A 24,928-nucleotide genomic window follows, 5' to 3' on the forward strand; every position below is an offset into this window, starting at 1 on the left:
ATTTCAATTATCTATCCTCAGTTCCAATATTTACTATCCACAAACATTTGATATTATAGTCAGTGGATATAGAACCATTTATAACATGGTTCCAGCATGTTCAAGAAAATATTAAAAAAAAAAGACTGCGTCCGAATAGGCCTTGAAGGCCCAATGGTATTGACCAGCTGCCATGTCATCTTCATCCCTTAGGTGTCACTGGCTGTGAATACAGAGGGGCATGTGGTGAACACACCACTCTCCCGGGTGTTGTCAGCTTTCATGACTGGTGTCACTACTTGTCAGTCAAGCAGCTCCTTAGTTGGCTTCAAGTACTAGCCACACCCAACAGCACTTAACTTTGGTGATCTGATGGGAACTATCAACACCACTGCGGCAAGGCTGTTGGCCAAGAAAATACTGGGTTCATTTTAATTGTGTTCTGACCAAAGGAAACTAGGGTGCAACTGTCTTGTACGTGTTCCTTGGCATACTGCATAACTTGCAGACTTCAGCATGTTTACACAAAAAACATTAAATAAAAAATAATTTTTAATCATTATGTGCTCATAATATTTAGGTTTTCTATGTAATATCATCATTCCTTGCAGATTTGTATGTTTGTGATATTTTTTATTTCAGTGTTACAGAATCACTGATTAAAAACTGACTATTTATAAATTGCTTTCCCATGAATAAAGAGTATTAGATACATATTTCAACACAGGAAGAAAATGTGCAAGATAATCCCTCAAGACAAAATTCACATCCTTTGGTAGTACCTTGTCAGCGGTGTTACTAATGCAAAACACCTTATGTCCTTGGTCCCTGCAAATCAAGTTGAACATGTAACATTAGACAATGAATGCTAGTGTAATAAAATCTCAATCAATCCTGTAATGTTCAATACAATTACAATTTCACATTTTGCTCATCTTTAATCTCGGTGCATTTCCTTTGCCACAACTGAATAATAAACCTGTAAAAATGTAATTGTAAAGATCGCTGTACAGTGTGTAGATATACTATTAATGCTGTACAAATTACAGTGAGTACTATTATCAGCTAACGAGAATAGTCACTACACTAACCATCATTGATTATTAATGTAGAACAGAAGCAATATCTTCAGAGAATAGAGCGTTAATACAAAGAAAACTCTTTATATACACATTAAAATTGGAATTTGAAACTGCATCAGAATAATGGCCACAAAGGATGAAAATCAATAAATGTACCAAGAATTGTGATTCATCTGTTAACAGGAAAAATTAAAAGTACCTTCAATGTGCATACTGTAACCTATTTATTTCACAACGTTATTTACCATCCCAAAATTGGAATACAGTCATTTCTTAAGCACAGCCATAACATACTCTTCCCGCTTATGTAATCTGAAATAAGCCAAAACTCTGCAGTCATCCTTTGAAACACTTAGTGATGTCTTCTGCTGTACTTTACACACATTCATCAAGCATGCATACAAATTCTCACAGTCAAATTCATGATTATAAAGGCTGTATGCACTCTTTGAAAAAAAACAGCAGTCCAAATTAGCTGAATTACCATATAACATCATGAACATCAGTCAATCAGCATCAGTACTTGGGCGTATAGTGTGACAGTGTTAAGACAATATGCAGTAGTTGAGCTGGATATGGTAAACTTTGTGAACTACATTACTTCCAGCATTTTGGTGTGGGAACAGTCTTGTGTTGATTTTATAAAATTCTGTTGAATAATAATTAATTTAAGACACATATTTCTTGTTCATTAATGAAGTGAACATGGGTTCAGCCTATTTATGGTGTTTATTGTCACACTCATTGAGGTACTTCATTGGGAATGCTATATAATTTCATTATGAGGAGCATGTGATCTGCTGAGTTGGAAGCAGCCTGTCCTCTACTGAAGGAGGCCTACTACCTACTGAGCAATCCACCACCAGCCACCACAAGCAGGCTTATGATTGATGCAGGTCAGTGCATAAATATGTGTCATGACATCTGCAGAAATTAAAGTTCACTCTCAACAACATGAGAGACACAGCCACCAAGGTGGACGGCCACAAAGTTTGACCTGAGAGGGAATGCACAACACAATTGATGTAGGCTACCTGAGAGAAAGAGTCAGATCAACTTGATAACAAAAATTGACCAAATAGTGATAACTTTTGAAGTAATCCACTAAAAAGGGTTGCTGGCACAGCAGGAAGAACTGAATGATAATATTAGCAACTTCAAAGAAGATAAAAAACAACAAAGACAGAGTCATCTATGAGACACTGTGGCAGACCATTTTTTTCATACTAGAAATGAAATTTTAGTCCCAGTTAAAGCTGGGACCTGAGAAAATACCCCAAGGCATAACATTATTTATTTGCCATTTTATTATCATATATTCTTTAGCTATACATGTACCATATATAAATTCAATGTTCTTGTCTTATCCTTAGCTGAATGTGTTGTGTTTGTGTAAAATTTGTAACAAAAATCTAAAGTAGTAACTTAAACTTGTAAGACTGAAGAACGGAAATTACATGCTTTTTGCAAGAAAAGAGATATAAATGCAATACAAATAAAATATTAATAAGATATAGTGTTAGCCATGTTGTTAATGACATGCCATACCCATAGTTTTAAATATGTGTTATGCAGGGAACATAGTTGATAGTTATTTAACTGTGTTACTTCTTTGAGATAACATTTTTTTTGTTTTTTTGTTGTTTTTCTTTTTTTAACAGTTAAGAATATCAGTTAGGTGATGGACAACCTGTAGCTTGCCACCTTTCTTATACCCCAGGCAAATTAAGAAAAATGGGGAAAATAATTTGTAAGCTTTTGAAACTTTAGGAAAATACTCATACTGGATGTAGTAGTGAGAAACAGAAAAGATTCCTCCCCCAAGTGGGTCAGCATCTATCTGCCTCCCCCCTTCCTTAATTCAATTTTTTAACCATATTTTCTGTTTTTATGAGATACAGTTCATCTTTCAAAGACGTCTATAATGACATAAAATATTTCAACTGAAATCCTGCTCAAAGTTCATATGAATGTTTTAACCAACATAAACACTTCAGGATGAAACGAGACCACTCTCTGAAAAGCGGAAGTATCCTGTTGTTTATAGGCGCAAACAAAATAAAGAAAACTTACTAGCTTTCATATTTTCCCTTTGATGAGCTAGACTTATAAAAAGCTCTCTCTCTCTCTCTCTCTCACTCTCTCTCTCTCTCTCTCTCTCTCTCTCTCTCTCTCTCTCTCTCCTCTCTCTCTCTCTGTCTCTCTATCCCTCCATGCCCCTACATATTGCCACCTAGGCTGACAGTGTCAGTGCTGTTTTGATTTTGCAGCAGGTGGACTGAATGTGATGGGATAGTGTGAAGTAGAGTGGGTGGAGGTAGAGGGAGGTGGGAGGCAGGGAGTTGAACTGATAATCAGTAGCTAGCAGCTCGAATGGAGAGGGCCAGTTTGCTGGCTAGGAATGTGGAAAGAAGGGGTGGCAGCAAAGAAAACTATATAAAAATACTGGGAATAGCAATACTGGGACACATATATCCAGTCTCTGACAAAAAAACTGGTTTGAAATATAATTGGGATAAATTGGCAGAGCAAATACTGACTAGTATAAAGTATGGACCAGAAATATGGGATGCCATAACACAAGCAAATCTTCATAAGCTTTTAAAGTTATAGAAGATGGCTGTAAGAATAATTTGTGGTGCAAAAACAAGAGACACATACAGTGTTCCATTCCCTGAAGTTGTAATATTTACATGTACATTAATGAGCCAGAAAATTATGATGAATGACCCAATGCCCAGTATGTTCACATTTGGCATGGATAACAGCAGGGATGCATCATGGCTTGGAAGTAGCGAGGTACTGGTAGGACTCTCATGGGAGTTGGCATGACATATTCACACAAAAGTCACCTGATTCCTGTAAATTTCAGAGAGAAGGTCAATGAGCTCTGACGCGAAGTTCAGTCACATCCCAGATGTGTTCAATTGAGTTCAGATGTAGCTACTCAGGGAGCCAGTGTGTCAATGGGAATTCGCCACTTTGTTCCTCAAACCCCGCCATCATACACCTGGTGTTGTAAGATGGCACATCATCTTGTTGAAAAATACCTCTGCCATCAAGAAACATGATTGTCATGAAGGGGTGTACATGCGCTACCAGTGTGCTACACGCCTTGGCTATCACAGTGCTTGCACAAGCTCCACTGGACCCATGGATGCCCAAGTGAATGTTCTCCAGAGCATAATGGAGCTGCTGTCAGCTTGTCTGCATCCCACAGTTCAGGTATCAAGGCCCTGTACCCCTGGAGGATGATTGATTCTTGTCTTCCCATTGACATGATAAAGATGTGGGGATTCATCAGAGCATGCAATGCTCTGCTGGTGTGCTAATGCCTGATTCTGATGGTCATGTGTCCATTTCAGTTGCAGTTGCCAATGTTGTGGTGTCACCATTGGCATATGCACGGGTCGTTGGCTGCGTAGGCCTATTATTAGGAGTGTTCAGTGCACTGTGTGTTCAGACACACTTGCACTATGCCCAGCATTAAAGACCAATGATCATTCCACACCAGCTTGCTAAGCTTACAATGCGACATTTCTACTGAGGGGTGACTGCCCATCCCCATGATGTCTGTGCTTGGTTTCACTATGTGTTGAAGACACTCAACACAGTACTCCTCAAACACCCAACAAGTCATGCAGTTTCCAAAATGCTCATGTTGAACCTCCATGCCATCACAGTCTGTCCTTCGTTAAACTCTGACAGATTATGTGCCTTCCGCAATCTACACAGGGACAGTGTAGTCACTGATACTACTGTGTCTGACTAGTAGTCATTCCTCACCAGGTGACTCTGCTATTGCCCAAATAGGGTTATATCGATAATAGGTCACTGATTGTAAAGTTCTGGCCAATCAATGTATATTTTTAAACTGATTATGTTGCCCCCAGCACTTAATCGAAATGTAAACTCTGACCTGAAAAACCAAAATTTCAGAAACATAGATCAGTTTCATCTCATAAGTCACCAAACTGCACTTTGTCTGGTTAAAAATGGAAAGCGACAGGGACTTTGATCAAGCGTGACTTCCTTTTAACTGTACGGTAATGTAACATTGCATTTAGGAACTTTTGGGTAATTGAACATGTATCAATAATTACAGATTTCTGTAGCTGTATACATATGTTTGGATGTAGCTGTATTGTGTTGATGTACTGGTGGATATTGTGTGGTATGACTCGTGTAGTTGATCGTATAATTGGTATAATGTCAACTTTACCCTGATGCCACATGTCCTTGACTTCCTCAGCCAGTTGGATGTATTTTTCAATTTTTTCTCTTGTTATCTTCTGTATATTTGTTGTATTGGGTATGGTTATTTCGATTAGTTGTGTTAATTTCTTCTTTTTATTGGTGAGTATGATGTCAGGTTTGTTATGTGGTGGTGTTTTATCTGTTATAATGGTTCTGTTCAAGTATAATTTGTATTCATCATTCTCCAGTACATTTTGTGGTGCATACTTGTATGTGGGAACGTGTTGTTTTATTAGTTTCTGTTGTATGGCAAGTTGTTGATGTATTATTTTTGCTACATTGTCATGTCTTCTGGTGTATTCTGTATTTGCTAGTATTGTACATCCACTTGTGATGTGATCTACTGTTTCTGTTTGTTGTTTGCAAAGTCTGTTTTTATCTGTTGTGGTATTGAGATCTTTAATAATATGCTTGCTGTAATATCTGGTGTTTATTGTTTGATCCTGTATTGCAATCATGAATCCTTCTCTCTCACTGTATATATTGTCTTTTCTTACCCATGTGATGGATGCATCTTGGTCGATGGGTGGCTGTGTTAGATGATACTGGTGCTTGCCATGTCGTGTTTTCTTTTTCCAATTTACTTTCTTCGTATCTGTTGATGTTATGTGATCTAAAGGGTTGTAGAAGTGGTTATGAAATTGCAATGGCGTAGCTGATGTATTTATATGAATTATTGCTTTGTGTATTTTGCTAGTTTCTGCTCATTCTTTAAACAATTTTCTTAAATTGTCTACCTGTCCATAATGTAGGTTTTTTATGTCGATAAATCCCCTTCCTCCTTCCTTTCTGCTTAATGTGAATCTTTCTGTTGCTGAATGTATGTGATGTATTCTATATTTGTGGCATTGTGATCACGTAAGTGTATTGAGTGCTTCTAGGTCTGTGTTACTCCATTTCACTACTCCAAATGAGTAGGTGAATATTGGTATAGCATAAGTATATATAGCTTTTGTCTTGTTTCTTGCTGTCAATTCTGATTTCAGTATTTTTGTTAGTCTTTGTCTATATTTTTCTTTTAGTTCGTCTTTAATATTTGTATTATCTATTCCTATTTTTTGTCTGTATCCTAGATATTTATAGGCATCTGTTTTTTCCATCACTTCTATGCAGTCCCTGTGGTTATCCAATATGTAATATTCTTGTTTAGTGTGTTTTACCATGAATATGCTATTTTTCTTACATTTGTCTGTTCCAAAAGCCGTATTTATATCATTGCTGAATACTTCTGTTATCTTTAGTAATTGATTGAGTTGTTGCTGCCAGTAGTTTTAGATCATCCATGTATAGCAAATGTATGATTTTGTGTTGGTATGTTCCAGTAATATTATATCCATAATTTGTATTATTTAGCATGTTGGATTGTGGGTTCAGAGCAAGGCAGAACCAGAAAGGACTTAATGAGTCTCCTTAGGATATTCCACACTTAATCTGTATTGGCTGTGATGTGATATTATTTGAATTTGTTTGGATATTAAGTATGGTTTTCCAATTTTTCGTTGCTATGTTTAGGAACAGTACCAATTTAGGATCTACTTTGTATTTCCAATATTTATAGTAACCATGAGTGGGGTACACTATCAAAAGCTTTTTGGTAATCAATGTATGCGTAGTGTAGTGACCTTTGTTTAGTTTTAGCTTGACATGTCACCTCTGCATCTATTATCAGTTGCTATTTACGTCCTTGTGCTCCTTTGCAACAGCCTTTTTGTTCTTCATTTATAATTTTGTTCTGTGTTGTATGTGTCATTAATTTCTGTGTAATGACTGAAATTAATATTTTGTATATTGTTGGTAGGCATGTTATGGGGCAATATTTTGCTGGGTTTGCTGTCTACTTGATCAGAAATGTTATTCCTTGTATAAGTGTATCAGGGACTGTGTAAGGGTCTGCAATGTAACTGTTAAATAATTTAGTTAGATGTGAATGTGTTGAGGTGAACTTCTTTAGCCAGAAATTTGCTATTATATCTTTCCCAGGGGCTTTCCAATTGTGCGTAGAATAAATTGCTCGGGTGACTTCATGTTGCAAAATTATCACTTCAGGCATTTGTGATATCATCTTGTATGTGTCTGTTTCTGCTTGTATCCATTGTGTATCTCTGTTATGTTGTATTGGGTTTGACCATGTGTTGCTCCAGAAGTGTTCCATGTCTGTTATGTTTGGTGGACTGTCTATTTTAATGTGTGTGTTATCTATTGTATGGTAAAATTTCTTTTGGTTTCTGTTGAATGTTTGGTTTTGCTTCCTTCTATTTTCACTTTTTTTGTATCTTCTTAGTTGTTTGGCCAATGCTTGTAATTTCTGCTTCTTTTCATCTACTTGCTCTATCACTTGTTATTGTGGGATTTTACCTAACCTTTTTTGTTTTTTGTCTGATATTTCATTTCTTGTAAATTGTGTTAGCTGTCTGATGTCTTTCTGTTTTTCTATTCTGATCTGTAGCCTGTGTTGCCATGCTGGTTTTGCGGGTTTCTTCTGTGTGTTGGTTGGTTCTGATCTCTGCCTAGTGTGTATATTTAGTGTAGTCAGTGCTCCTATATAAACCAGTAGTTGTAACTCTTCCACAGTTGTATTTTCATTTATTTTGTTGTGTATGATTGTGTTGATAGTTGTTATTGTTGTTTTGACTTGTGGGTTATTTGGTGGCCTATGCAAGAATGGTCTAATGTCTGTATTTGTGTCTTTGTATTCTATATATGTCAGCTGAAATTTTTCTTCTATATCTAACATGTGTGTCACTTTGTGTTCTATTTGTGCTTGTGTTGGTGGCTGTCTTAAGATTTAGTTTTCCTCTGATTATTTAATTGATGCATGTTGCTCTTTGTTTGTGTGCTCTGGGATGTTTGAGCCCGTTACTGTGTTTTCTTCTTCTTCTTCTGATTGCACATTATTTTGTTCCAGTATTTGTTGTACTTGTTGTTTGATGTTTTCTAATTCTGACTGGGGTATCCTGTTATTTTTTATTATTACACGGATCTGATGAGCTAGTTGTTGTTCTGTTAAAAATTTTATTTCTGGGTATCTGGTAATAAATGTGGTGTATACTTGTGATCTGTAACCAGTTGTGTTGGTTCCTAGGTTTGTTGCTTGGTAATAACAGAACATGAGGTGTCGGTTAACTTCATCTGACCATCTCATCCTCTGTCTTTGTTTTCCTTCTAGAGTGGTTGCAGGAAGCATATCCTGCAAAGCACCTCTATTTGAATTTAAATCATTTTCCGTATGGCTATCAGTGTCGTTACCATTGTGGACAGGCATAGGGCTCAAGCGTCGTCCCCAACCATGACAGCGCTTGTCCAAGGCTTCATTAGTTCTGCCCTGAACCAACTAATCACATTAAAAGGGGGGTTAGCCCTATTAGTGGTATGTTCTTTTCGTCACCTTTTACGACTGGCAGAACATACCGGAGGCCTATTCTTTTCCTGGGCCTCCATGGGTATTATTATTATTATTATTATTATTGTTATTGTGAAAGTAAAGAGTAAGTATAATAGAAGTAAAGATGCACTTGAAAACTAAATGCAGGAAATAAATTTGGTCCAGTAGTTCGAATATATTTTGTAATCTCATGTATTCTAGAAACCATTGAACTTTCAGGTTAAGTCAATAATACATTTGCCTAAATAAACACTATCATAATATTGGACATACATTTTCAATTAAAATATTCTGAATGCCATAATCTTATCAAGGTTATTGCATCTGACCAAATACAGTAATAAATTGCAAAGTAAGAGTTTTTTGATTGTTCTCTGTAAAGCGATCTTAACCACAGTATTAATTCATTCCATAGAATTTCTGTGGTTGCTGCAACTAAACTCTTCTTAGTATTTCAATGTCTTGCGTGAATCATCTGCTATGTACTTTTAAACACACTAAAGATAGCAAAAAAATTTAAAATGATTCAGTTTAAAAAATGTAAAAACTGAAACAATAGCAGGAACATAAAACAGAAAATGGCTTTTCCAACAATGAGATACCATTATTTCTGAGTTGGGAGTATTTCTAATTATTTCTTTTTTTAAATAAACACACAAGGAAATGGATGGAACATAAAATTTTAATGGGTGAATCAACTGCAATGGTGTAGATATGTGACTAAATGTTAAACAAGCAATAATAGGTAAATGACAGGTAAATATTGTAACTGGAACAGAGAAATTCTTTTGAGATGCAAGATATTTAATTATACTGATAAGTTATTGAAGTTTCTACGCCCTGTTTGGTTAAATTTTCAAACTGAAGTAATGCAAGAGGCACATAACAATTATACTAGTAACTGAGCATGTTCCTATAACCACTTTAAGTCACTAATAACAAGAGTACATTTGTCAATTACATTTTCTTATTATTGGTTTTAGGTAATGGCCATCTTCAGAATATCTGTCAAAAACGTCACATCTGCCATAGAAGCAAATATTATGTATGGCATATGAAGAGCAAACATATGGGTTCATTAACAAACAATTCTGCATATTGTAGAAAAACTTTACTTCAGAATATCATGTCAACTACTATCTATTGTAACACTGGTGCTCAGATGACAATGTTATGCCATTACAAAAGTAGCTATCATGACATACCATTACGTAGCATGACTTTAGGGGTGCAGTTACTTGCAGTTACTTGGAGTCCCTACATAAAGTAATTAAATACAGTTACCTAGAAGGGAAAAAGTGCAGAAGGCTGGACAAGTCATTTAACACTTTGTTATGTTTAGTGAGAGACAACGTATATGGGAGCTTAGTGAAGCTCTCAAAACACAAACAATGCTCTAGGGCGTCAAGAGTGAAAGCAAGCCACAACAATAGCTCAGAGATAACAAATGGTATTATTTTATACAGGGGTGAAGGGTTGTGGGAAGGGCTTTCTACCACTGGTTGTGAAATGTATGTTGTAAAACATTCAGAACTGGAGTGCAAAAGAAAATGTTCACTAAGTGTAACATCTGCAACATATGTGTGCATTTGTATAAATGCAGCTGTTTAGACAACATTTTAAATTTTAACATATGTAAGCATATACATGCATGTGCCAAATCATTGTCTGGTGCTGTCCAGGAGAGTGAACAGTGTTCCTTGCCCTCTAGTGCAGACAATGAATATGTGTCAGCATTGCTTTCTGGCAATTCAGAAAAATCTGCTGACACATTTCAACAGGATGTGATGTCTCACTGTGAAACTATAGTTGCACTCTGCAGAGGAACACAGTGTGGACAGGAGACTAAGGCCAAAGTATTGAAGGGTCTGAAGAAGATCATTGGCAATCTTAATGAAGATTTCTCTTTCTCACAAGAAAATATAGTAAATGTGAATGCCAAGATTGAATCTCAGGCTAGATTTTTTTCCACAAAGCAGAGAAGGATTTTGTCAGGGCTGATGAAGTGTTAAAAAAAAGTAAACTCCAGGTTGGAATATCAACAATATTAGGAAAACAAAATAGTTTGCTACTCACTGTAAAGGTGACATGTTGAGTTGCAGACAGGCACAATGTAAAGAATGTTACACATTTAGTTTTTGGCCAAAGCCTTCTCCAGAGAACAAAACACAAACAGATTAACACTACCAAGCACACATGACCAATATCTCCCACTGCAGATAGTGGAGATGTGTGCAGGGAATGTGCTTGCGTGTGTAAATCTGTTTGTGTTTTCTTTTCTGAAGAAGGCTTTGGCCAAAAGCTAAATGTGTAACAGACTTTACATTGTGCCTGTACAGAGAATAGCAAACTATCATTTTCCTAATATTGTTAATGGGCACATAAAGGTCTTCTTGTACATTATGGCAATTTTGTGTGTGTGTGTGTGTGTGTGTGTGTGTGTGTGTGTGTGTGTGTGAGTGAGAGAGAGAGAGAGAGAGAGAGAGAGAGAGAGAGAGAGAGAGAGAGATTCCATGTAGTTGAGGGTGAATAAAAATTTAAATTTACTTATGCATTTTTTGTGATTTGTTAATCATGTTATACTAAAATAAAGCTATTCCACTATCTTGGCCCATTCAAACTGAGTCTACAATTCAGTGATATCTAATTGTGTAAATAAAACTGAGTTGCACAATGAAACATTGTAATTGGTCTGTATCAGTGTTTGGTAAAGGATTTGAGTTAACAGAAGACAACAAAGAAAGTAATCAAATTTTTCATGATTTTACTACTGTGTTTGAGCACAAAAATCAGAAAACTGGCTGAAGTTCTCAAAAGTGCTTAAACGTCACGTCTGTTATGACGAAATACTTTACCACACACAGAGTTTTCCTGTGTTAAGACTTTTTTTGGTCTTCTGTGGGTAGCTATAATCAAATTTGGTTTTGATGGTCTGAAATAACTCTTTAAATGCATGAATCACAGCCATTTCTTGTAATCCCACCGGTGAGTCTACTGCAGATAGTGCTGTTTGAAAAAGAGTTTAATGTTTCCTTGTTAATGATCCTTTTTGTGAATACATAATTAGAATGCTAGGAAACAGCTGATTGATTATTAGTTCTCTTTGTGTTAAGTCCCATGACTAGTGCTCTGTTGACAGACGCCATTGGGTCAACTAAAGTCATCTCATAGTTCCATGTATTTAGATTTGGGATAACAGTGTCAAGGCAGGCACCACCTCTGGTTGGTAAATGACATGCTACAAATAGTCCACAAATTGTTAATAGATTCATAAATTTTCCTCCTTAGAACTCTCCTTGCAAAAGCGTACATTGAAATGAACACCCAGTGCAATTTCTGATTTCAAGTCCATTAAATAGCATAGCCAAGATTCTATTTAGATGAGAAAATTTTCAAAGTTGCCATCTGGAGAATGGTATACTAGACAACAATTATTATAATAAGATTTAATAACTCCAAAGCAGCCAACTCTAAATCTAGGTCCACACAGTAGCTTTTTAAGTCAATTTCTTTAACACTAGATTTTCGGTTGGTATATTTAGATACACCACTGAAGGAAGCAGGTGTTCTGCACCATGCACTTATTAAATTTAGGCATTCAATTCAGTTATACTACCCTGCTTCTTGTGCTCATAACCAATGTTTACACAGACACAGTAAAATTGGCTTCACTTCTATAGAGAGTGATAACACATTAAGTTTAGTTCTAAGACACAGGCACTGCTTGTGATTACGGGAGTAACTTTCTGAGCAGTATGTCATCCCTTTACACTTAATTCTTCTTTCTGTTTGTCACAGAAAAGATTATTTCAAGGAATATTGGCGACTCTCTTCTGGAGTAAAAAAAAAAAAAAAAAAAAACCGATATTTTTGGGCCATGTAGCATTATCCATTACATTATATCTAAGCTCAGAGTAAACACTTTCAAGCTTTGCAGCTGCCAAGTTGTTATGTTTAGGAAAGTTTTTTTTGTTTTGCTGCAAGCTAATGACGTTTTCTAGAGTTGTACAAATTATGACTCTGTTCAGGTGTAGCCATGATCTTTTTTCACCATACAGCATTCCTTATGCAGGTTTTCAACAGGGCTGGAACTATACTATGGCTACTTAAAAGCCGTTTTTCGTCGTTCAAAATATTAAAAATAGCCTACTTCATATTTCCCGGTTTGGTCCCCCTACATGTGAATGCGAAATAAACGGAGGTAGCACACTTATGAGCAGTATAGCCTTGTGTTAACTTTTTAACCACATTTATTTTCCATATTTAACACACATTTCGTTATAACAACTAAGATCCACAGACGGAAAAAAAAACTGACTAATCGGCAGAATATTTCGGCGTACCGTATCTGTACGCACATAGATCAATTACGCAAATTTCAATATGGGCCTACTGCGGAACTTTTACACTATTCTGTCTATTGAACATGAAGGACTAAAACATGAGGGAAATTACTTCATGCTTAACTAATTCCTTCGGTATTCACCGGTACAATTGCATGAAAACCGTCCTCGCAGCCAAGTGTTTACTGAAGAGACAGTCACGTGACTTACGGCAGCCAAACGTCAAGATAACCAAGTGCGCAGTATCGGGAGACACTCCCGTTGAAGGCGTTGCGAGTATTACCTTTGAAGACGAAATTTTTGGCGGGCAGAAAGATCTGTGTTTGTTATTGTTATCGACGAGGTGGTATATGCCGCTTGGAATTTAGAAGTAACTAAGTAACAGGCTTTGTGGTATTTTGATTTCTAAGAGACGGAAAGCGGAACGCAAAATTGTTTGAGAGAAAACAGGAAACGTCATATACATTCGCATTCTGGGAAGCAAACAAGCTGATCGGTTAAAATGATTGTGGTTAGAATATCGTATTTTCCCATAGAATATAAATGTATAGAAGTTAGTACTGAGACGTATGTACTCAAGCTGCACGTATAGTGTTGTACTTACGAACGTTATAAATGGCAGATTTAGTTCCATAGCCGTGTAGTATGCAACTTAGTACTATGGTAGTGGCTGTTGGTAGGTTTCTTCAAATGTAGACCTAACTCTCGTTTAAACATGCCTTTAAGTAATGGAGTTGTTGAACTTTTATTTTTAGTCACTGAAGTATACAGCTATGAAGCTCTCTTAAAACAGGGGAAAAAAAATGCAGCAAAACTGGAAATACAATGGGAAATTTGCATTTCCAAAACAAGACGCTGAAATAGCAGGCAAGGAGGGTCAACAGAAACATCCGATCTCACGCGTCGGCTTTGACCCGTGACGTAAGGGTGTTGTGGTGTGTGACGTCATTACGGCGCGGAGTTTGGTTTGTGAGTGTGGCGTGTTTGTAGATGTTGCCTCGTTGACGTTACCTTAGTAGGAGTTTTAGGGCCTGTAATATATAGTTTACCTTTTTACTGTACTTTTTGTTTTATCGTCGTCTATGAGGCTTTTATCAGTTTGCCATTAGATTGTTCAATCTTTATGGTCTATGTGTTTTGTCGCTACTCGTTATGTCTAATGAATCAATATTGTTTTTTCTTTTTTTTTTAATTTGTTTCTTTTTTTTTATCTTTTGATTGACCTACACATTGATCTGTAGCGTAGCCCTGAATACGAGGTTAGGTTGGGAGTTTTTTTTTGGCGGGGGGGGGGGGGGGGGGGGTCAGGGGGGGCGCAGCCCCCCCTGCCTGGCCTTGAGTATCACTTGTTTATTATTATCTTTGTTTGCTATCAATGTTAGCAGATTGTTCTTGTGAAACCTTTGTGTGTGTTGTTTTTCTATGTGTTTTCGTCTTTGAGATACGTATGCAACGTTTCTATATCCGCCTTATTGGAATTGTCGTTTCCGCTATATTTGTGACGTCATGGGTCAAAGCCGACGGGTTAGATCGGACGCTTCCGTATTTCCGGCAAGGATTCATATGAATGTCTCGCCTGACATTCAGAAAATTCGCAAATCAAATAAATGTTCAGTAAATTCACTCTTCATTATTAATCGTAAGTACCACTAGGGAGTAAATGGTTTAGGATGTAAGTATTAGAATTTCAATGTTAGAATGGACAATTTTTGGATCTAGCTGCGATGCTTAGAAAGAAAGTGCTGTAGCACAGATTGAATAAAAGTATTCTGTTTGTGGACCAGTACAGTGAGAAAGATCTCGTTAATTGCAAAGCAGGCAGTACTGGCCTTCTTGGGTTGAACCAAAAACATGCAAACTCTGAACAAATGTTCCAGCAGTAATTAAGTTTCATTCTTGATAATTTAGTCGTGTTTCCTTGTCAGTTGGCAGTCATTGCCTCATCACTATTTCCTACCTGAGGCTAACGTCAGCTTATTTGCACAAGGTCAGGTGCTGATGCTGCACTCATCTCCTTTGTCCCGTAATGTCATGATGAGCCTTGATGTTTTTGAGTCTTTGTCTTTTTAGATTGTGTGCTGTAGTATCTGGTGCCTCTCTGCTGTGCTGTATGTTTTTTAGTAAGTAGTTTGACATGAATTGAATGTTTCATGTTGGTATTGAAAGAATTTGTGCTGGCTTTCTGGTGAGTCACTTTGAATTTGCATATTTTAGCTGATGGTTTCATTTTTATGTTTGGAAATATCAGTGCCGTGTGTTTCTTGTGGTCAGAGAGTTAATATTATTCTTTTTTCTTCTGTTGTGAAGAAGATACAGATATTTATGAGAAGCTCATTGTTTGTTACAATGGGTGAAGTTGTTTGTGTACATTGATATTCGAGGTGCTGAAAGTTTTCATGAATTTTCGGGATTTTTTCGTTAGTGTTCGGTAATTGTTGGAATGTTAATGGTAGGTATCATGGGTACTGGTACCATCATTGTTTAGGATACATTTCTGATATTAGTCATGTGAACATGGTTTGCTTTGTTGTACTGAGAACTTTGGTTTAGATAGAGTAAGTGAAAGTGTTGTATCTAGGGCTTTGCTTGAGCTTTGAAATTTGCAATACCATGTTTTAGAGTGGTTGGTTCCTTGTATCGAAGGCTTTGTTGGTACTGTCTAGCTCAAGTGAAAATTGTGTTGAGTTTTTGAGTTCTGTATGGGTTACTGGTATTTGAAATATATAGGTCACGTGAAATTTACAACACCAGTAGTTTTCATTTTTGTAATTTTTTAAATTAAGTTTGAGGATTCTGTGTGCTTGATTTTTGGGTGAATATTTGTTTTGCAGCGATGTCATTATTCTTATTGTTATTTATTTAGTTTGTCCTCTTCATTTGGTTGTCCTATTAGTTTCATTCGATTGTTGGAGTTAATACTTCACAAGCTATTTATGTTTGTTCGCAGGTGTAATGAGTGGTATCGTGGTCACCATATTGTATGTGTTTGAAATACTGTACACCATGTTGATGGCATTACTGGTCGAAGCAGGCAGGTGGAGTCATGACTTTACACCAATCTACCATTTATAATTGAGAAGTAGATCACTTTATATACACTGATTTTGTTCTACTTCTACATCCATACTCCGCAAGCCACCTGACGGTGTGTGGCGGAAGGTATCCCGAGTACCTCTATCATTTCTCCCTTCTATTCCAGTCTCGTATTCTTCGTGGAAAGATGGATTGTCGGTATGCTTCTGTGTGGGCTCTAATCTCTCTGATTTTATCCTCATGGTCTCTTCACGAGATATATGTAGGAGGGAGCAATATACTGCTTGACTCTTTGGTGAAGGTATGTCCTCAAAACTTTAACAAAAGCCCGTACCGAGCTACTGAGCGTCTCTCCTGCAGAGTCTTCCACTGGAGTTTATCTATCATCTCTGTAACACTTTTACGATTACTAAATGAATGATTCTGTAACGAAGCGCGCTGCTCTCCATTGGATCTTTTCTCTCTCTTCTATCAACCCTGGTATGGCTCCCACACTGTTGAGCAGTATTCAAGCAGTAGGCGAACAAGCGTACTGTAACCTACTTCCTTTGTTTTCGGATTGCATTTCCTTAGGATTCTTCCAATGAATCTCAGTCTTGCATCTGCATTACCGACGATAAACTTTATTTGATCATTCCATTTTAAATCACTCCTAATGTGTACTTTCAGATAATTTATAGAATTAACTGCTTCCAGTTGCTTACCTATTTTGTAGCTAAATGATAAGGGAACTATCTTTCTATGTATTTGCAGAAAATTACACTTGTCTACATTGAGATTCAATTGCCATTCCCTGTACCATGCGTCAATTCGCTACAGATCCTCCTGCATTTCAGTACGATTTTCCATTGTTACAACCTCTCGATACACCACAGCATCATCTGCAGAAAGCCTCAGTGAACTTCCATTGTCATCCACAAGGTCATTTATGTATATTGTGAATAGCAACGGTCCTATGACACTCCCCTGCGGCACACCTAAAATCACTCTTACTTCAGAAGACTTCTCTCCATTCAGAATGGCATGCTGCGTTCTGTTATCTAGGAGCACTTCAATCCAATCACACAATTGGTATAATAGTCCATATGCTCTTACTTTGTTCATTAAACGACTTTGGGGAACTGTATCGAACACCTTGCGGAAGTCAAGAAACACGGCATCTTCCTGTGAAACCGTGTCTATGGCTCTCTGAGTCTCGTGGACTTCGGATATAGTTTGTGTGTGTTTTGCTTACTTCAAAATAATGCTGTGTTCCAAGGACCATTGTTCTGTTTCTATCAAAATGGTGTAAATTACGTTACATTTACACTCTGTGTCTTTGTTTATGGCTACATACTGGTTATTTACAGATTACCAGCTAACTTATTGGCTGAAAAGTAATGATAATGAACATATTGGTCTCTGTCACTGCCCATGTTACTGTTACAGAATGTTTACATCTACTTTTAAGTAGCACAAGCAATCATTGTAGTATTTTTATACCGCAAGGTTTTTGTTACACATCCACCTTTGGAGCGGAAGTTGCCAGAAGCAGCAATTTCAGTTCAGATTTAAACTTTTGTAAAGGTTTACAGCAATCAGTTGTCTTTGGTTTTGTTCTTCTGTCTCTATTTACCATGACTGGTTTTAAGTTAACAAGCGATTTATCATCAGATGGTTTATATTTATTGAATATTTGCAGCTTTCATGTGGCTCATGTAGTTATCACAAGAGAAAGAAACATATATGCACTGAATGTGGTCAGTAATATGTACAGTTCACACCTGCAATAAATATGTACCATCTGATGATAGTGATTCAAAACTGGTCTTGGTAAATAAAGATTGAAGAATAATACAAAAGGGGTCTGACAGCAATTTCTGGAAATTCTTTTAAAGCACCTCTCAGATTGTATTAGTGGGACAATAATAAAAAACTTTTGTGGCTATTGTTCAATGCTTTTGTGAACCTTTGGCAGTCTTAGTGATAAACAATTATTATGTTTTCTTCTAAATTTTGATTGGTTGACAGACAGCTATGGTTGCATAAGGTCGTTCATTATATACTCATTCCACATACTTAGAATGAGCAAGAGCTGCACATGCAGTGCAAATAGAGCAAAAGATACATTCAGATTACTTTTATTGCTGTCATTGTCAGCAGCAGTGGGAAGTACATCAGTGGGGATGGTGAATAGGGCAACAGTTGTCTCTCACCTTCCTGTGCATCGTACTACAGCTGAGAAAGCTGTGTGGTGCCTAAAAAATCAGTCATTATAGCGGGTACATAAGTGTCAAGAGAAAATGGCAGTTGGCTCACTGTTAGCCACTGCCACAATCACAGAGTTATTCTAATCAAGGCGCAGTGTGGTTGTGAAAAAATCAGTTCAACCTGAAATTTGATCTGCACTATCAATACAAGATAGAAATGTAACTTTTGTGTAAACTTTGCATCCTTAACTAGGATTTAACAAAGTTATGTACTATGGTATTAAGATATTTGAGAATCTCCCATCCAACATACAAGAAGTAATTAGTTAGCAAATTCAAAGGAAAATTTGAAACATATCTCATTTGTGACTCCTTCCACCGATTATCTTAATGCAGGGGTTTGATTCCTTCTTTAGATGAATGGCAGGTAGTGTGTTGTAAGCTGTTCTATGTAATTACATATTTAGGTTACTGTATTCTTTGAAAAAATACTTGATTAATGAAGTAAATATTAAGTTTCTTATGAGACATCTTGCAGCTACATAATGTAAGTGAAGTAGCAGCAGCTTTCTTTCTAATCCACTAGAACACATTTAACTGGCATTAACAGCACTAGCATTAAGCAGTATTGTGATGGTTTCTCGTTAATGTAGTGTACAGCTTAAGCAATGTTTGGTTGTCTTTTGTTAATGTTTGCCTTTACTTGCTCCCTATAGGTTCACCTTCTTGGTGGTAGAGTAGAAGAAATTTCTACTCTTGTTCACCTTCTTGGTGGGATGTGCAGGATATGATGAATGAGTAGAATAAATTTCTATTCTTTTGATATTGTGATGGTTTATGTATGTCAAGCCATGTTAGTTAATGTATATAACGTGAAGGTGCTGTTAGAATGCTTAATGCCTTGAACACGCTCCTACATAATTACTGTCGGTAAATCCGTAGCGTCACTATCTTCAGCACCCCAGTTGCAATGGGAATGCAATACATGGTCAGATAAGCTGATTACATGTTCCACCACTTAACAACTTAATATGTGCTCAAATGCAGGAGATTTTACTCCTAGGTACTTCATTCGAGAATGATTTGCACCTCATTGGTGACAGAGTGGTGTATTCTACATACAAAATTCATGTTACTGATCAGTACATACTTAATTCTTTTCTAATTTGACATTTAGTGATGTTATTCTAATTTGATATCTAGTGATGTTATTCTACTTAATGTTCGTTCTTTCCATTACTTCTGCATTCTATCAAAAAATATTCAATAATTCATTCAATATATCTTTGATTTATTTTCAGAAGCACATTGCAAATCCAGTACCACAACAGAGTGACTACCGGATTGCACAATCAAACGTTCTCTGCCACCACTCTATATTTACTGTAATGGTTACTCGCGATAGGCAACAGCCAGTACCTAAGATCATTATTTTTATTTTACCATCTGTGCAAAATTAATGTGTCTGGTAACCTCTTAATGTTATGTCACTGTCTGTAGTAGTATCATAGATAGACTTTAAGAAAATGAAATGGTTTACATTCCACTGTGAAAACCCACTGTCATAAAATGTTTATTGGCATGGATGACGTGTAACCTCCCCCTCACTTATCGACCTCAATGACAGTGAAAAATTAAACCGTGTGCACCTAATGGAAATTTGGGAAAAGCAATCGTCATCGAAGTTAATTTGTCGGTAAAGAGGGAGGAAAGGGTTACATCTAAATGAAAGGAAAAATGCAAATGAAATTGGTGGAAATTAATTTTGAGAAAAATGTAAAATTAATAAAGAAAGTAAATGTGCATTCATTACATTAGCAATTAATTGGCGTTCATTAGATGTTTGAGATTTGTCCTATGGACAACTGCTATAATAACTGAAAAAGAAAGGTTATTGCACATATAATTAGCACTAAAAGTGTGGCAACTAAAGGTTGACACATGTTGTGTGAAAACTGAAAGTTTGTCAGAAGTAATAAATTTCGCTACACTCTGACTTAATGTAGCAAAAGAATTAATAAAACCGGAAAATTGAAAGTTAATTTAGTGACTGAAATTAGTAGTGAACTCTGTTTCTGAAGCACTACGAAATTCAATAAGATAAGGTTAGTCTTGGGCTACCTCAACAATCATTTCAAAAACTACTTGAATCTACGCAATTTAGAAATAAGAGATTTAACTATGAACTTGAATTAAATGATTCTGAGCAATTAACAATAGTAAAATTTAGTACGTACGAAGCTGGGCTGCAGTCACAGGTAAGCTAAAATATGGTAACAAAACTCACACTTTTAATTGGTGCTTGTGTAATCTAAATATTGTAGCCAGCTATGAATACTTTAACTGAATTTTGAAATTAAAGCAGCGAAATGGAATGATATTACTTTAATGCAGGCATTTGAATTTCAACGACACTCGGGTTCATTCTGGAAAAGGAAGGGACCCTGCTTGGTAATGCAATTGGGACAATGAGCAACAAAGGTTCATGCTAAGTTGCTGTAATTTTGTGAATGGAACAATTTTAAAAGCTAAGGTCTGCCATACAGTTCTAAAACATTACGTGCTTCCAGTCTTCCTTGTTGGTTGATTGAAGGTTTGAAGTTGTCGGTCGAGGAGGTGGCGACAGTCACTCATTGTCGGCCGTCGCTGTTGCAGAAGCTGGATGTTGGCGTGCCTTCTTTTTGACATGGTCACCAGGTGAAACGGGCTCTTGATGTGCGCCAGCTAATTTTTCCCGCCCGCGACACCGTATCAGAAACTATCATAGCAAGTCGAGCGCAACTACATGCTGACAAACCCCGAAAGTGCGGCAACTCGCGGGAGCATCGCACAACATAGCTGCTCAACCGCACTACTCCAGCCAGACCCTCTCTGCCCGCGCACCATGCGGCAGAGTTAACACTACCAAAGATCCTAAACACTTTGGTTCTCCACATGACCTATCGATGTAGTCTTTCGATAGCATAGTTTTCCCTAGGCCAGACCTAGCATAAAAATACAAACAATATTTACAAAACAAACCAATTATCCATCGACATTAATGCATATATATATATATATATATATATATATATATATATATATATATATACACACACAAACAGAAAAACAATTACAATATATAAAGAGACAGAAATGTCATATCTTCAGGTGACAAAATAAGGAAAAAATATATAGTACAATAGATGGAAATAGGAGGATATGCATTTCCGGCGTTACACGTGCCCCACATTGTCTGAGGATGTTCGTGTAACCTAAACAGACTCAGAAAATGTCCCGAAAAATAAACAGCGGAAATGTATATGCTCAAAACATCAACAAAAATTAACCATAAATCAATTTTTAGACCATAATAATTAAGTGGAGACACTCCTAACCTTATTCCACTCTGTCATCTTACACAAAAGAAAACAGGTTGACAATATATTAAAGTTCAAAGAAATGGAATACTATTTACAAAATTAATCAGAGTACATGGTCATAAAGACAAGTAGATCAAAATACGCAAATTAATAATTAATTACATAGAATACACATTTTTATATAACCTTTTCATAATTAGTACTATCGCCATGAGAGTCCGCTTAACGCTAAACAAGAAAATAATATACAGCAGATCGACAAAAACAGATATTGACAGCAGAATTCTTTCACATCAACTGTCCGGGAAGGAAAAGAACTCCGCCTTCCGTACTCGCAAGTACAAAGAATGCCGACAGTGGCACAAGAGCCGACAGCGACACAAGAACCGACAGTGGCTCCGCCTCGCCAGTATTGTTGTGCTCGCCTGTGCGGCATGCTTGATCTCACTTGCCGTTGTAACGGCGTTTCCAGAATGTCCGTTTCACTGAATTCTTTCGGAAAAACTCACTACCGAGTAATCTCAAGAAGTCCATTAACACTATCACAGTAGATAACTCAACACCGTCCATCATCACACACATGTACTAGCCTGAAACTTAAGACAGCGTCTAAGTACATCGGCAATGACTAGTAAATTACACATTCATTAAATCTTACAGCTAGTTACAAAATCATATTTACATTCCTTAATCTACTGTGACTCAGCTGAAAAACTAGAAGCTTGGATTTTTCAATTGATTGATAATCAGTTACTCTTAAATCATTTAATCAAAATTAATTACTTATTAATTACAACTTCTTTAACGACCTCTAGGTCAGGCAAAAGCATGGCAATCAAGCAAATCGTTAAATCTTACACTCTATTACATCCTGTACAAATTACCCTTTGTGTGGTATTAATCAATCCTAGGTTTGTACAATTTCAAGTCTACAATGTTCCGTATACCTAATAGTTTTCCAGAGCTTGGATACTCTAAGCAATAAGCATTTGTGTGAGGTGTACCAATGACTTTATATGGTCCATTATAAAGAAACTTAAATTTAGAGATTTCATTGTCTATCTCGCTCGATTTCTCATGAGCTTTCACAAGTACTAAGTCTCCGATTGCAAACTTAGCAAAACGCGCTTTAGCATCATGACGACGTATGCGAGCATCGGCTTTTAGCTTCATTATTTCTCGCAAACGATCTTTTTTCACACCAATACTAATGTCTATCCGTGGAGGGAATTTGATTATCTCTTCCACAAGTCCCAGTTTGTCTGAAAACGCACTCTTGTTCCTCATTATTACTTCACACAGGCCTCGTCTTTGTTCGTGTGTTACGTTTGACACACCGTCTACAATACTTTCCAATTCACTATTTTCAATGCCGAGATTCCTCGGGTTACAGTAGTTCAAATTCATACCTACATCAATGGCATCCTGCCATTTAACACTGTGTATAGGCTGGTATTTCCTATGCACACCATCTCCTGCCTCGTTTAAACTAACTACTATTGTTTTATCTTGTGACCTACATGTCAAAGTTTTGCTTTCACAATTAATCACTGCATGGTACTCTAATAGCCAATCTAACCCGATAATTACTTCCGTAGTTAAGTCTGGCACGACGACAAACTCTTGTTCAAATCGTGCCCCACATATCCTGAAGTTGACAAAAATCTGTTTTGTGACCGGTTTACTGGCCTTCCCAGTAGCACCGATAATTTTCACTCCTGTTACTGGCATAACTACGATACCAAGTCTGTCTTTCAGTAACTCAAATATTTTCCCAGATACAGCACTCAATTCTGCACCGGTGTCAATCAACACGTTTAGTTGTAGGTCGTGCATATTAACAGACACTACTATCTGTCTACACTTGTCCTCGACTGTGTCTTTATTTTCCCACAATAAATCCTCGTCTATATCCAGGTCATTCCAGAAAAGACATCCGGCTTCGATCCTAAATCCGGCTTATCTGGCGGCTTTTTAAGCCTCTGTTCACATACAGTTTTAATTTCAACACATTTGTCCTGAGGCTTAGTCTGTAGCTTCGCCTCCAATACCGAAACCTTTTCCTGTAACTCGTCAACCAGTGAGTGTTGCTTTGCTATCAATTCACTAATTGTCGCCTTCGTTGATTCCTCTTTGGTCGGATTGATCTCATCTGCCAATCTACCTGGAGGAATGTGCCCAGTAGCATCTGCAATTACTTCCTCTGGATCTGCGCAACCCACACTGCTACCGTCTGACCGTATAACGTCAGCTCGAACCTCATACACGCTGCAATCTACGTGCTTTTCTACCAATTGCGTACGGCTGTCACTAAAATTTTCGTAATCTTTCTCCTTAATACTCTCGCAATGTTTAAACTGAAGGTTTGCGTCGGATGGGTCGGCTACTTCTACCACTATAACTTTCCGTAAGGTCTGCCGGTTAGGGCCAGAACTTACCGTTACTACTTCAACATCCAACTCCTGTGGGACGAAACACGACGAATCTTGCTCGTGCTCCCCATTAACATCAACTATTTGGGTAAAATCTGCCGGTTAGGGCAGAACTTTCTATCACTTCACAAATACTTTCTTCCTGTGGGACGAGACGCGGCAAATCCTGCCCGTGCTCCCCATAAACACTTCTCCCGTACAGGTCCCTATAATCTCTTAGTTCGTCGTGTAAGCGACCGAACTGCCTTAACCAGACCTCATCCCTCTCTGCATCCCCTCGCTCGATGACGGATGTGTTATCCGACATCTGATCTTCTCTCAACAATTGCGAATCATTCTTAAACTCAATCTCCAGTTCCGCTGTGGGTGTTACAGCTGCCACTTTATAATCGATTTCCGGAACACACTTAAATTGTTCTCACTGGCAGTGAATGTATTTTCTGCTGCCGTGTCTACAGCTGATCTACTACTTGTGGGCGCACTCCTTTCTCCTAACACTGGCACACTCTCCCTCCGTTGATTACTCCATACGGAATTTTCCTAACGACGACACCTCGGTTTTCTACTGTTATTGGGACGCCAAAATTTCTCCACGCCCGGTCGGCCCCTCACCGGCGCGGCTAATGGTTTCCCTGTCTCGTCCCAGCAGATACGCTCCCTGGATGCTGCTGAGGCGGCTAATCACACCCTATGGCGTTATTACTATTCTGCGCAGCCCGTATCACGCTAGTATGATACTGGTTTCCGTCATTATTTGCATTGTACCGATTGTCATTACGGCCCGAACCACTATTGTTATTGCTGCCAAGATTGCATTATGCATTATTCCCATAGTTATCATTGTTGTGGTTGGTGTGGTACCCGTTGTT

Source organism: Schistocerca piceifrons, chromosome 11 (assembly GCF_021461385.2).
Source record: "Schistocerca piceifrons isolate TAMUIC-IGC-003096 chromosome 11, iqSchPice1.1, whole genome shotgun sequence".
NCBI lineage: Eukaryota > Metazoa > Arthropoda > Insecta > Orthoptera > Acrididae > Schistocerca > Schistocerca piceifrons.